This window comes from Calidris pugnax, unplaced genomic scaffold (assembly GCF_001431845.1).
Source record: "Calidris pugnax isolate Ruff unplaced genomic scaffold, ASM143184v1 scaffold219, whole genome shotgun sequence".
Classification (NCBI taxonomy): Eukaryota; Metazoa; Chordata; class Aves; order Charadriiformes; family Scolopacidae; genus Calidris; species Calidris pugnax.
In genome coordinates, this window is record NW_015094507.1 from 820,241 (window position 1) to 831,018 (window position 10,778).

The 10,778-nt window shown below is 45.7% G+C and overlaps 2 long non-coding RNA genes across 4 annotated transcripts in view; one reads left to right on the forward strand and one right to left on the reverse strand.

Moving 5' to 3' along the window:
• LOC106901734 overlaps positions 1-10,778 on the forward strand; it is a 103,393-nt gene that overhangs the window by 83,959 nt on the left and 8,656 nt on the right. Inside the window, exons 22-26 of the long non-coding RNA XR_001414373.1 lie at positions 800-978; positions 3,341-3,437; positions 7,815-7,905; positions 8,117-8,459; positions 9,491-9,665. This is a non-coding gene — a long non-coding RNA (uncharacterized LOC106901734). The remainder of the gene's footprint in view (positions 1-799; positions 979-3,340; positions 3,438-7,814; positions 7,906-8,116; positions 8,460-9,490; positions 9,666-10,778) is intronic.
• The window catches only part of LOC106901735, a 10,880-nt gene continuing 9,282 nt past the window's right edge, over positions 9,181-10,778 (reverse strand). For all 3 annotated transcript variants that reach the window (XR_001414375.1, XR_001414374.1, XR_001414376.1), the window contains one exon: positions 9,181-9,576. This is a non-coding gene — a long non-coding RNA (uncharacterized LOC106901735). The remainder of the gene's footprint in view (positions 9,577-10,778) is intronic.

Consider the following 10,778-nt stretch of genomic DNA (forward strand, 5'->3'; position numbering starts at 1 on the left):
TGTGCTGGGATGAGGTATGTGGGGGCATCAGAGGAGCAGCAAGGGATGAGGGCTCTCTCTGGGGAGAAATCCTGCATGACCATGGCTCTGCAAGAGGGTGGGCTGAGTGGAGAAATGATGATGAAAGAAGCAGCAGCACCATCCTCGTGGCTGCAGGAGCTGTTGGCCATGCCTTGGCATGAGCAGGGTCACCAGCAATTGGGTGCTGCACTGGGCTCCCAGGTGTATTGCTTATGTCCCTGTAGCAGACACAGGGGTGGTGGCAAGGGTATAGCTGGAGGAGCCTTCATCCCTTCAGTCCTTTTTGGGATACCATTCCTTGGAACAGCCTATAGTGTGAAGAATCATGGAATGGTTTGGGTTGGAAGGGACCTTAAACATCATGTAGTTCCAACCGCCCCGCCAAGGGCAGGGACACTTCCCAGTAGACCAGGTTGCTCGACGCGCCATTGGCTTGCAATGAAAGATCTAAAAGGCATTGAATGAAATGGCTAGGGAAAAAAATATAAATCTGCTCACTCAACGTATTTTACTTATCTGCAAAGTTTTGTGGCTAAATGCAAGGTGAAATGTCCAATGACATGGCAGGCTTTTCTCATAAGTTGCATGTTTGTTGGTGTTTCTCATCTACGTTCTGCTCCTGGCATCTTGTAATGGAAGGAGAAAAACAGTTTCCAGGAAAATGTAAAATAATCCCTAATCTATTGGTTTAAAAAAAAAGGGGGGGGTTCTAAAATTTGCAAAAATAGAACTAGCATACCCCAAACGCGACCTGGATGTTGTTCTCCTTTAATCTCAGGGATTTGGAGAGGGCTTTGTGATTCTTGAAGATCCCACCTCGTGAAGATCGATTTCAAACTTGGGCTGGAAGAGGCATCAGAGCAATGGAAAAATGTTCTGAATGATGGTCACGTACCCACCTCAGAGCGACTGAAGAGCACAGAGAGAACAGCCCATCCAGCAATGTTCCCACCCACGGTAAGCGCTGCAGATCTATTGCCTTAGGGGATCTATTATTTTCTGGTTAAACAAATCTATCTATTGTTTTAACCAGCTTAGCTTTTTTTAAGCCAGACCTTCACAAACTCGCTCTGAGCTCACCTAAACAATCCTGGTTTTTAACTTTTATGGGGAATGTGACTTATGATTTACTTGATAGCTACAGTGAGCCTAATGAAATAAAAGCCTGACCTGTGTGATGTGTATAGGCTACTGTATTATAAATATTTAATAAGTTATATGGAAAAAAAGAAAATATAGGGGTTACAGAAATCATATTAAAGCAACTAAGTAAATACAAAGAAGGTTAAAGTGTCTAAGTCTATATGGTGTAAAGGCTAAAGCAAACCAGATCTCTCTTCTAGATACTTTTCCATGTACAGCAGTAACTGGGCTGCATGAAAATAAGGCAAGTATTTAAAGACAGGAAAAAAAAAAAAAAAGAAAAAAAGAAAAAAAAGAGAGATCTAAAGCATTTGGTTGGCATTGATAGCAATCATTTCAAAAAGCCCTGGAAGGTTTAAAGAGAATTAGAAAGGATTTTGCTGGAATCAAAGGGAGAGCGCTTTCCACGGCTGGACGTGTATTTGGGTATCTGCAAACTGATTACATCAGAGTGAGCAGAACAGCCTTGATCATCCAGGACTTTTAAAATCAGAAGAAAGGGGTTTTCCTGTTTGGGCTCTTTTTTTCTCACTCACACATCTTTCGGCTTTCATTCTCCTGCCTCCTTGATGGTAAAGTAACATTTGTTTTGGCACGGGGGCTCGTGGAGCCCTTTGAAAGGCCCTGTGGGTCTAGCAGCTCCAGCGCGCACCAAACCCGCGGGGGCTGAGCAAACCTGGAAATATTTAGGTTTAGGGGTTGTCTCTGTGTTGTTTTTAAAGAAGAAGTGGATACCTTCACACTTCACCGCAATATCCGCCGGGATGCAGGCTGGGCTCCTGGCTCGCCGCCTCTCCGTTCCTCTGGCCGTGCCAATCCCAGAACCAGCTCTCCAGCCAAAAATAGGGGTTTTTCACGAGGATCTTGCCATGGTGGGCGGTTCACCCTTGGTGTCATCCAGCGGAGAGAAGGCGATCGAGTCCCACCACCACCACCCAGGCTTGCCCTCACCTCCTTCACCCTGGTGGTGGTCTTGGCTCTTTGCTCCTGGCCCCCCCGGCGGGCTGGGAGGGAGCTGGGATGGTGCCTTGCTCCGTCATCCTGTGCCAAGGGTGGATTTCTGTTGGGGAGAAAAATAAGAGTACAGAGGGGAGCGAGGCAAAACCTTGGAGCCAACCTTAAGCCTCCCTGATGCCAAGAGGGACATCTCCTCCCCGGGAGGACATTCACCAGCCCCCCCCCCAGGAGCTGGTTTGGCTTGTGAAGCCTGCTGAAAACAACTCCCATTTGGGGGTTTTGGGGTTGTTTTTCTTTTTCTTTGAGTTTTGTGGTTTTTTTAAGCTTTCTCCTGGCGTAGGGAATGGATTTGGCCGGCGGGAGGTGTGGGAGCAGGGGAGAGGGGACTGTGGCAGAGGAGAGCGGGAGGGAGACCCTCCCCTCGCAGAAGGGCTCGCATTGGTGGGGCTCTCCCCACCGGCCCCCCTCCTCCCTCCCCGCCATGGCCAGAGGAGGGCAAGGCAGGCCATGGGATGAGATCAACCCAAGGGCGAGAACTGGGGGTGGGGAGACTTGGGGAGGGTTGTTTTGTTGTTTTGGGGTTTTTTTTTTCCCCCTTAAGTCCCAACATATGTTCCATAGAAATTTTAAAGGTGGAAATCTGGGGCAAGCGCGGACTGACGGCCAGCAAATCTAGCGCTAACAGGCACAAATGAAAATGAAATTATGCTCATCCCGCCCCTTTCTACTGTGTCCACATTGTCAAATTCGGTAAACAAGCGAACGAGGTGACCCAGCCTCCAGCAAAGCTGGCAAGAGCTTTTCCTTTCCATTTGATGGAGTAGCCTAAGCTGTTTTGAGGTCGGGGAATGCGTTTTCTTGCCATTTCCCCCAATGATGTATATAAGTCAGGCACGGAATCTCCAACACCCAGGAACTCTTGTGTTTTTAAACCCTCACATGGATTCCTGCTGTGACCCGTGGAAAAGACTCCCACGTGGGCTCTGGTGGGTTGGTGTGTTGCCCGGAGCGGCGTTTCCCCGCCTGTGCCCGGGGTACCGAGGGCACTCGGCCACCCCACTTCTCACACGAGCCCATCTCAGCTTCAGAAGCCTATTTTTATGGAGAAGGAGGGGTAGAAAAACTCACTTCTCACTGCAAATAACAGCACAAATTCACCTATTTAAAGACATGCTTTTTTTTTTGCAGATGACCTTTTTTTTTTTTTTTCTTTTTGCAGTATTTTCCCTGCTACAGTTACCATCCTAAATAACGCTAACCCATCTCGCTGCTGCCGATGGAGAGGCTTTACAGTGCTACGGAGAACTATTTTGAAGGTACAAATCACTTGACCTAAAGACTCTCCCTGGAGTGTCGGTGCCTTGCACTACATTTTCACTCTGCCAAACCCTTTATTTAGCACATGCTAAAGAACATTTAACATTTAAAGATCCCCTCTGTACATCCTCTAAATGTCTCTATCCTTTGCTTTTAGATTAATATGTCTTCTGTGAAAATGAGATAATTGATTACAGAGCCGTATTATTTACAAATGAAGTGTTGTTCATGTATTGACCTTTCATTTCTATAGCTCAATACTAGTCCTTGTACAGCATTTTTAATTAGCGAAACGGTAACAGAATTAGAAGAAAAGGGCGAGAAAAAGAGCTTATGTGGATGCTTTTAGTAAATTGAATCCTTAAGATGACTTGCACGTTTAAAAATGTAAAAAAAAAAATTCATGTTAGGTCAGATTCTATGTCCCAACGCTTGGTTTGGAAAGAGAAAGGAATCTTCTGCTTCCAAAGGCACTGCTGGCAGAAATGCAGAAGGAAAGGGCTGGTCAATAGACAGGAGTGAGCCCTTCACCCTGGTCCTTCTTCACCAAGGGATTAATTTCAGCCCCATCTCCTTGATGACCGACCAGCAAAGCCCACCTTAGCATTTCAGGAATGAATGGCACCGATAAAGTCGGGGGTCTCAGGCGAGTGCAGAAAAGCAAGGCTCCCAAAATTAGAAATGCCAAACAGGCTAGAAATGCCAAAAAGGAGAAGCGTAACAAATTCACCCCTCCTGCAGCAGGACAGGGGCCACCTGGCTTGTGCGAACCAGCCTGGTTTAAATCTGGATTAAATAACGTTGCAGATCAGATCTTGGGGAGGTTTGGGTGGTGAATGGTCTGTGCAGCCCTTCTGAACCCCTTCCCCAGCCCTGCTGCCTGGCACTCGACAGCCCTGAGCTCAGGATGACTCAAACCCAGCTGGAAGAGGGATAGAGTAAGGAAGCAAGAAGAAAAGATGAAATATGGCATAAATAACAGTCCATGGGAGTTTGAGGTTTAAAAAGAAATATGTTCTGCTTGGGAAGGGGAGGGGTATTTCGTGAGAGCCACGAACAGGCTTGGGAAAGCTTTGGGTTTAAGGAATAGTTGGGGGGAAAAAAAAACCCCTCTCCTGCCATGAGCGTGTCGTAGTCCCAGTGTAAATGCTTTGGTCTGTTTGCGTCTGGTTTAGTTTGACCTCTTGAATGAGTAACTGCTTCTAAAGAACGTGGGGATTTTGATGGGGAGAAGGCAGGCAGCTATCTGTGGGGTGCAAGCCAAGCCAATCGTGATGCTTCCTTCCACTCCTGGCTGGGCTGGTCAAAGATGCTCGCAACACGGAGGAAGCACAAACCCTTGCAATGCTTTAATTTCCACTAATGCAAGCAGACAAACAACACCAAAAAAAAAAAATTGTAAAAATCAGCTAAATTTAGCTAGACCATGTGCATCTAATAAAAAGCCAAACAGGCAGAGCTGACCTCAGGTTGATTCCACTGTCCTTCCCCGGGTAGGTGGAGGAGGATTTTCCACATGGACTTCCAACGGGTTCAGACCCATGAATATAAATATCTGAAATATAAAGCAAATAGTTTCTTTTCTCAGTAACAAAGATGATAGTTAATGTCCTTACAGCTATAAAGGAACCCAAAAAGAGGGTTTTTTATCTATATATCTATATCTATCTATCTATCTAGATAGATAGATATAGATAGATAGATATAGATATATAGATATCTCTTTTTATTAATGCAGCAGAAACACATTAAAAATGTCTTTCATTGCAAGTCTGGAGAAAAGTATTAAGCTCAAATAACGTCATCGAGGAAAGATAGAGAAAAGTAACGGAGGGAAGGCTTTAAGTGCATGTTCAGCATCCTGTGGATGCAAACAGTTCACATTTCGGAGGGTCTGTTTTGGGGGGACTTTTGTCCCCGTTCTCATGGGCTCACAGGCAACGGCCGCTGAAACTATGAAAAAGAAGGAAGGAAAAAAAATCACTTTGGCGTCCTTCAACGCTCTTTGGGGAAGGAGAACGTGCTGCTTTGCTGGCTAAATTGTTCACAGCTTTGTCCGAGGCATCTCAGCTATCTTTTTTCTTCCTGGGGGCCTGGTCCCCATCCCCTCTGAGCATCATCACCATCAGCCCCCGGCAGCGATACCCCCTTCTTCCTGACCAGCCACTCCTGTTCAATGCCCTTGCAAGGAACAAAATTAAATGTATATTTGGTACAGCTGAAACAATTCTGCTTTTTGTGGTTGGCTCTCCCACACAACAGTCGTCCATTGAGGACACAACCCATGGTATAATTTTGCAGGAGGTGGCAGCAGCCTCCTGGCATCCCCACCATGTGGCTGTCCCCATGGAGGCGCAAAGAAGTCCCTAAATAGGACCCGGCCACGCCAAATAACCAAATTTTAGCTGAAAATAGGAGATGGGGGCGGGGGGAGCACGGGGTGCTGCTGCTTGAGCACAATATATCCCATACATCCAGCTTGCTGGGCTGAGCAGGACGCGGGGACCTCTCAGATGTGGAGCCAATAGGGAGCACTTGGGCTACCTGGGATTTTATAAATCTTTCAGCTATCAGTCTTTCAGAGCTCCAAATGCAAAATCCAGCAGCCCAGGATATCATGTGGATTTATGACTTGGGATTTATGAACTGGTCTGGATAAAATAAGAACTGCCTTGACATTATTTTTTTTTTTTTGTTTGAGGTTTGAGGAAAAGAAATAATAAAAAAATGAAGACATGGGTTTTTTTTTACCCCCCCTTTCAAAGCTTGCTGTTTATACACATATAGATGTTTTGTGTATATTCAATAATTTTGATATTTTTTTTTCTTCTTACCTGTGTGCTTCCTGGGGCTGGAAGTGGAGGAAGGCTTTCCTGCCTGGCAGGAATGGCTCAAGAAAAACGTGGTCTCTAGGCAGCGCTGGCCCCACTCCTGGAGTCAGGAAATGTTTAGGGAGAGTTCTAGATGTTTCCAACCAGTAGGTAGCTCCCCACAGTGCAACTGCCCCAGCCCTCACCTGCTTTCATCAGTTTTTTCCTTAAAATTTTTGCAGGCCTTGTTATTTTTGCCGTTTTTGGGGGTTTTTTTAGTTATTTATGCTGGGTTTTTTTAGGTGTGTATAACGTGTACCTATGTATATGTGTGTGTACATTTACGTACATGTCTGCATATTAATATGTGTACATTTATACAGCTCTAAGTAGGCATCAACTAGATATACATGTGTAGATATACAAATGTGTATGTGTACACGTGTATGTATGTATACACCTATATGTATATACAATTAGATGCCTATTTCCAGCTGTGTAAACATACACATAAGCATATGCATTTATGAGGGAGTATTATGGATCATTTGCACATTAATTCTTTTATTAGAAACCAATACAGACCATTGCTTTTTATGAATAATATAGAACTGTATGTATTTTGCTTGAGAACTCATCCCAAAGAACTTTCTATCCTTATCTCTAACTTAAACCTTCCTTTCAATTGTTCTCATCTTATAAAAAAAAGAAAAGGCAGGAGGAAAAACCATCAGATATATTTTTTGCCACTTTTTCTGACTGACCCTTGCCCCCAGTTTCTGGGTGATTTTCTTCCTGCGATCCTTGAATCCTGGTCTCTCTTTTCTGGATCAAGGCACCCCCTTAGGAAAAACACCCATCAAATCTATAGCCCCAGCCTTTCAGCCTTTTCCCATCCCCTTGGGCACGGACTTATCCATGTACCAGACTGTGCCAACACCTTCACCCCGGGGATGCTGAAAGCTTTGTGGGCATCCATCACCTCCTCCCATCTCAAGACCTGCTCCTGAGTATCTCTGATGGCTTCTTCACCAGGACAAAAGTCCAGGGAGGGCGGCGTGATGAAGGATGCTTTAGGCCCTTTTCTTGGTGGTACCCACAGCTGCACATCCAGAGGGGGGATGATGCTCCCGGAGCAGCTCAGTTCTGCTCCGTGCATGAAGAACAAGCTTTTACATCACCTCTGGTGCCTGGACAACCTAAGGTGGAGGTGCTTATCCCAGCCAGGGAATTCAAACCAACCAACCAAACCCTCCCTAACCTGTGCCTGGAAACACAACAGCTTTGGTCTAAGAAATGTCAGCAGGTTACTCTTTCTGAGTCTTGAAGCAAAATGTTTCACGTTGGTTTTAATTCCCACATGGTCAGAGTGTTTTTCAGCATGACTTGTGTCCCAGGAACAATTTGATTTGGATATCTTGTTTTAAATAAAATCGAGGAGCCCAAACCATGTCTTGGAGCTAGATAAAATTGCTGCTTAAAAAAAAAAAAAAAGAAATCCACAATTTTACTGGTTTTTAATCGTTCGGGGTGAATTTTTCTGACTGCCACCTCTTTTTTTTTAAGCTCAGAAATGATGCAGTGAGCCACCACGTTTGGGGTGAGGAGGCCAGCAGACTGCTCCTGCCCCAGCACCTCCCTAACCCTAAAGCTTTGGGTAAGAAAGTTTCCCTGAGAATTTCCTGCGAATTCATGAGATTTAGTGAACAGGGAGGGAAGAGCTGGGACTATGCCTTTCCCAGTTTTCACCCCGTCGAGCACCTGTACCCCTGGTACCTCAGGGGTTCCGTGGAGGCATTTTGGGGGCAGAGCAAGGGGGGGAATTTGAAAAAAAAAATTTTTCTCTTTTTTTTCTCACTTTTTCATAGCGCTGGCAGCCGGAAAAAGGCAGGTGGCATCCCACACCTCTCACCCTTCTCCCTGTGACACCCGACACAAACAAAACCCACCAAATTTTGGTGGCCACTGGGGCAGGACGGCCCCACCGGTGCTGGTCCGTGGTCCCTGCTCTCCCCGGTCCCATCTCTGGCAGGGTCTTGCTATTAAAAATGATCTCTCCATCCCAGGGTGAGGGAGGTAGGGGGGGGAACTGGGGGGGCAGGGTCTCTTGAAGTGCCTGGACCCCACAAAGTTCAAAGGCACCCTCCCTGCTGCCCTGAGGAGGGATGAAGAGCCGGCCGGAGGATGGCTGGAGGCCACACAGACGGGAAGGTATGTAACAATCCATTTATCACTTTGCAAATATTAGTGCTGCTCGCATTTGCTGCAGCAATATTTCTTCTTGGAAATTGGTGAAGTGAGTAATAACAATGTTATTTATTCTAAGACCTTGGGACTGAGAAGCAATAACAGGGCCGGGGGGCGGTGGGGAGTTGGGGGGGGGACCACACTGTTCTCTTGAAAGCTTCGGAGGTGCTGGGAATAAAATAGAGGGGGGGAGAGAAAATAGACCGACAAAAGGTCTGGAGGAGGGAAAGCCCTCAAAATCTCTGGTTTAATTGCCCCAAAGGTAACAAGGTGGGTTTTGTAATGATTTCCAGGTGACCAAGGAAGGGGTGGGAGGGGTGGGAGAAGGGTGGACACCTCGGATGCCTCTCTGGCTGGCACAAGGGAGGCAGCAGCAGCTCCTCAGGCTCCCCCTCCGCGCCGGCTGGCACCTCGGGTTTTCTCTCCAGCAAAACGCCTCCTTCGCCACCGAGTCTGCTTGTTCTCAGCTTTTTTCTTTTTCTTTTTTTTTTCTTTTCCCCCCCTGGAAGAAATGTTTGTTACCGTTCTCTCTCAAATTGGCTTTGCAAGTGACTTGGAGGTTTTGTGTCAGAAATTACTCATAGATCACTGGAGGGATAAAAGAGCCCCATTTGCAGTCCCAAGCATACTAGAATATCTTCCTTTGTGCTTTGTGACTGACAGGGGGCTTGAGGGGGGTTGGGAGAGAGGGCAGTGATGGCCGAGAGCGGCCCCCCAGGTTTGGCATGGGGAGAAATTAAAAGTTACAGGGGTTTTATAAAAGGTTTTCCAGGGCAAAAGGGAATAGGGATGAAAGCGAATCTCCAAATCAGAGCTGTGCTTTCTGTCGGTAGAGCCAAGCAGTGCTTTTCAAGTCTAATTACCTTTTGAGGAGGTAGATTACTTAGTCTGTGTTTATTCAGGTACTAATTGCCTCAGATTAAGGAAAAAGAAAACCTTACTCGACGATAATAAATATTTCTTAAGTCCGTATCTATCGTTTTGTTTGTCGGCAGAAATTTGGTGCAGACGAGACATATTTCAAAGGGGCCAGAGAATGACTTGACTTCTCCGAGGTGAAGGCAGCAAAAGTGGCAACAACCTGGAAAATAAATAAATGAAATGCAACGTATGTAGGGGTCACGATATAGCATAAGTATATCAACATGATGAACAGCTTTGATGAAAATGGTAAACAAAACCACCCTCTCTTCCTGTGGCTTGTTTTACATTGCAATAAACCACTGACTCTATAACCTATCAGAACATGCTGAGATTTTATGCATCATTTCCAACTACTATTTGAACATTTGGTTTAGAGTAGTCATGAACTATAATTAATGGGATCTTTTCTTTTTTTTTTTTTTTTCCTTGATAAAAAGCGGGCTTTATTGTATTTTATTACCTGTTGGTCCAAAGCTCCATATAGATGACGTAAATTCATTGTAGGCTTTAGGATGGGGATAAAGGAGGGGAGTGTGTGTTGTGTTTGCGCGTGATTATGATGAATTAACGTTTACCATCTGTAATCAAAGCCAGAAGTTTAGCTCGTGGTGCCCTGTCCGAATTTTCTTTGCCCCCTACGAGCGAGCTGGTAGCGCTGGGACGCCGAGATTTCGGCCCAGCTCAGCCTGCCAGGAGGAGAGGGGAGGAAAAAAAAAAAAAAAAAAAAAAAAAAAAAAAAAAAAAAAAAAAAACAACCCAACCCAGGCACCACAAAGACCATTGAGATGAATGGCTCTATTTTATGAGCCATAAAAGTTTTATTCATCTTGACACCGAAACAGGTTTAGGCAGCGAGTTGACACGCCTTAAATAAATAAGTGGAATTAATTCCCCGGCTCTTGAAACAATAGCAGCGTGCCCGTAACGCCAAGAGCTGCCCCGTTGTTTCCCGTTGCTGCTCGATATTGATATTATTTGTTGGGGTTTTTATCGTGGGGTTGGTTGTTGGGTTGTTTTTTTTTTGGTGGTGGTGGTTTTGTTGTTGTTGGTTTTTTGGTTTTTTTTTTTCCTCCGGGGCCTGGTTGCTCCACTTCAGATTCTTCCCCTGTTTTATTAGAGGTTGAAAAAGGTTCAAGACCTGGTTGTACCGCTGCTCCCACCGACAGCTAAGGAACCAGTTTGGCGTCTGGTTTGTCTGTTGTTTTACTGCTGACCTTCAAATCAACTTTCCCCCCTGACCCCAGGAGGCATCTATCATGACAAGAGGCTGTTTAACACAAATGGTGCCCATTTATAGGGGAAGAGAGTCAGAAGATTTCCTTGGTTGTTGTTTTTTGGGGGGGGGGGGGGGGGGGGTTG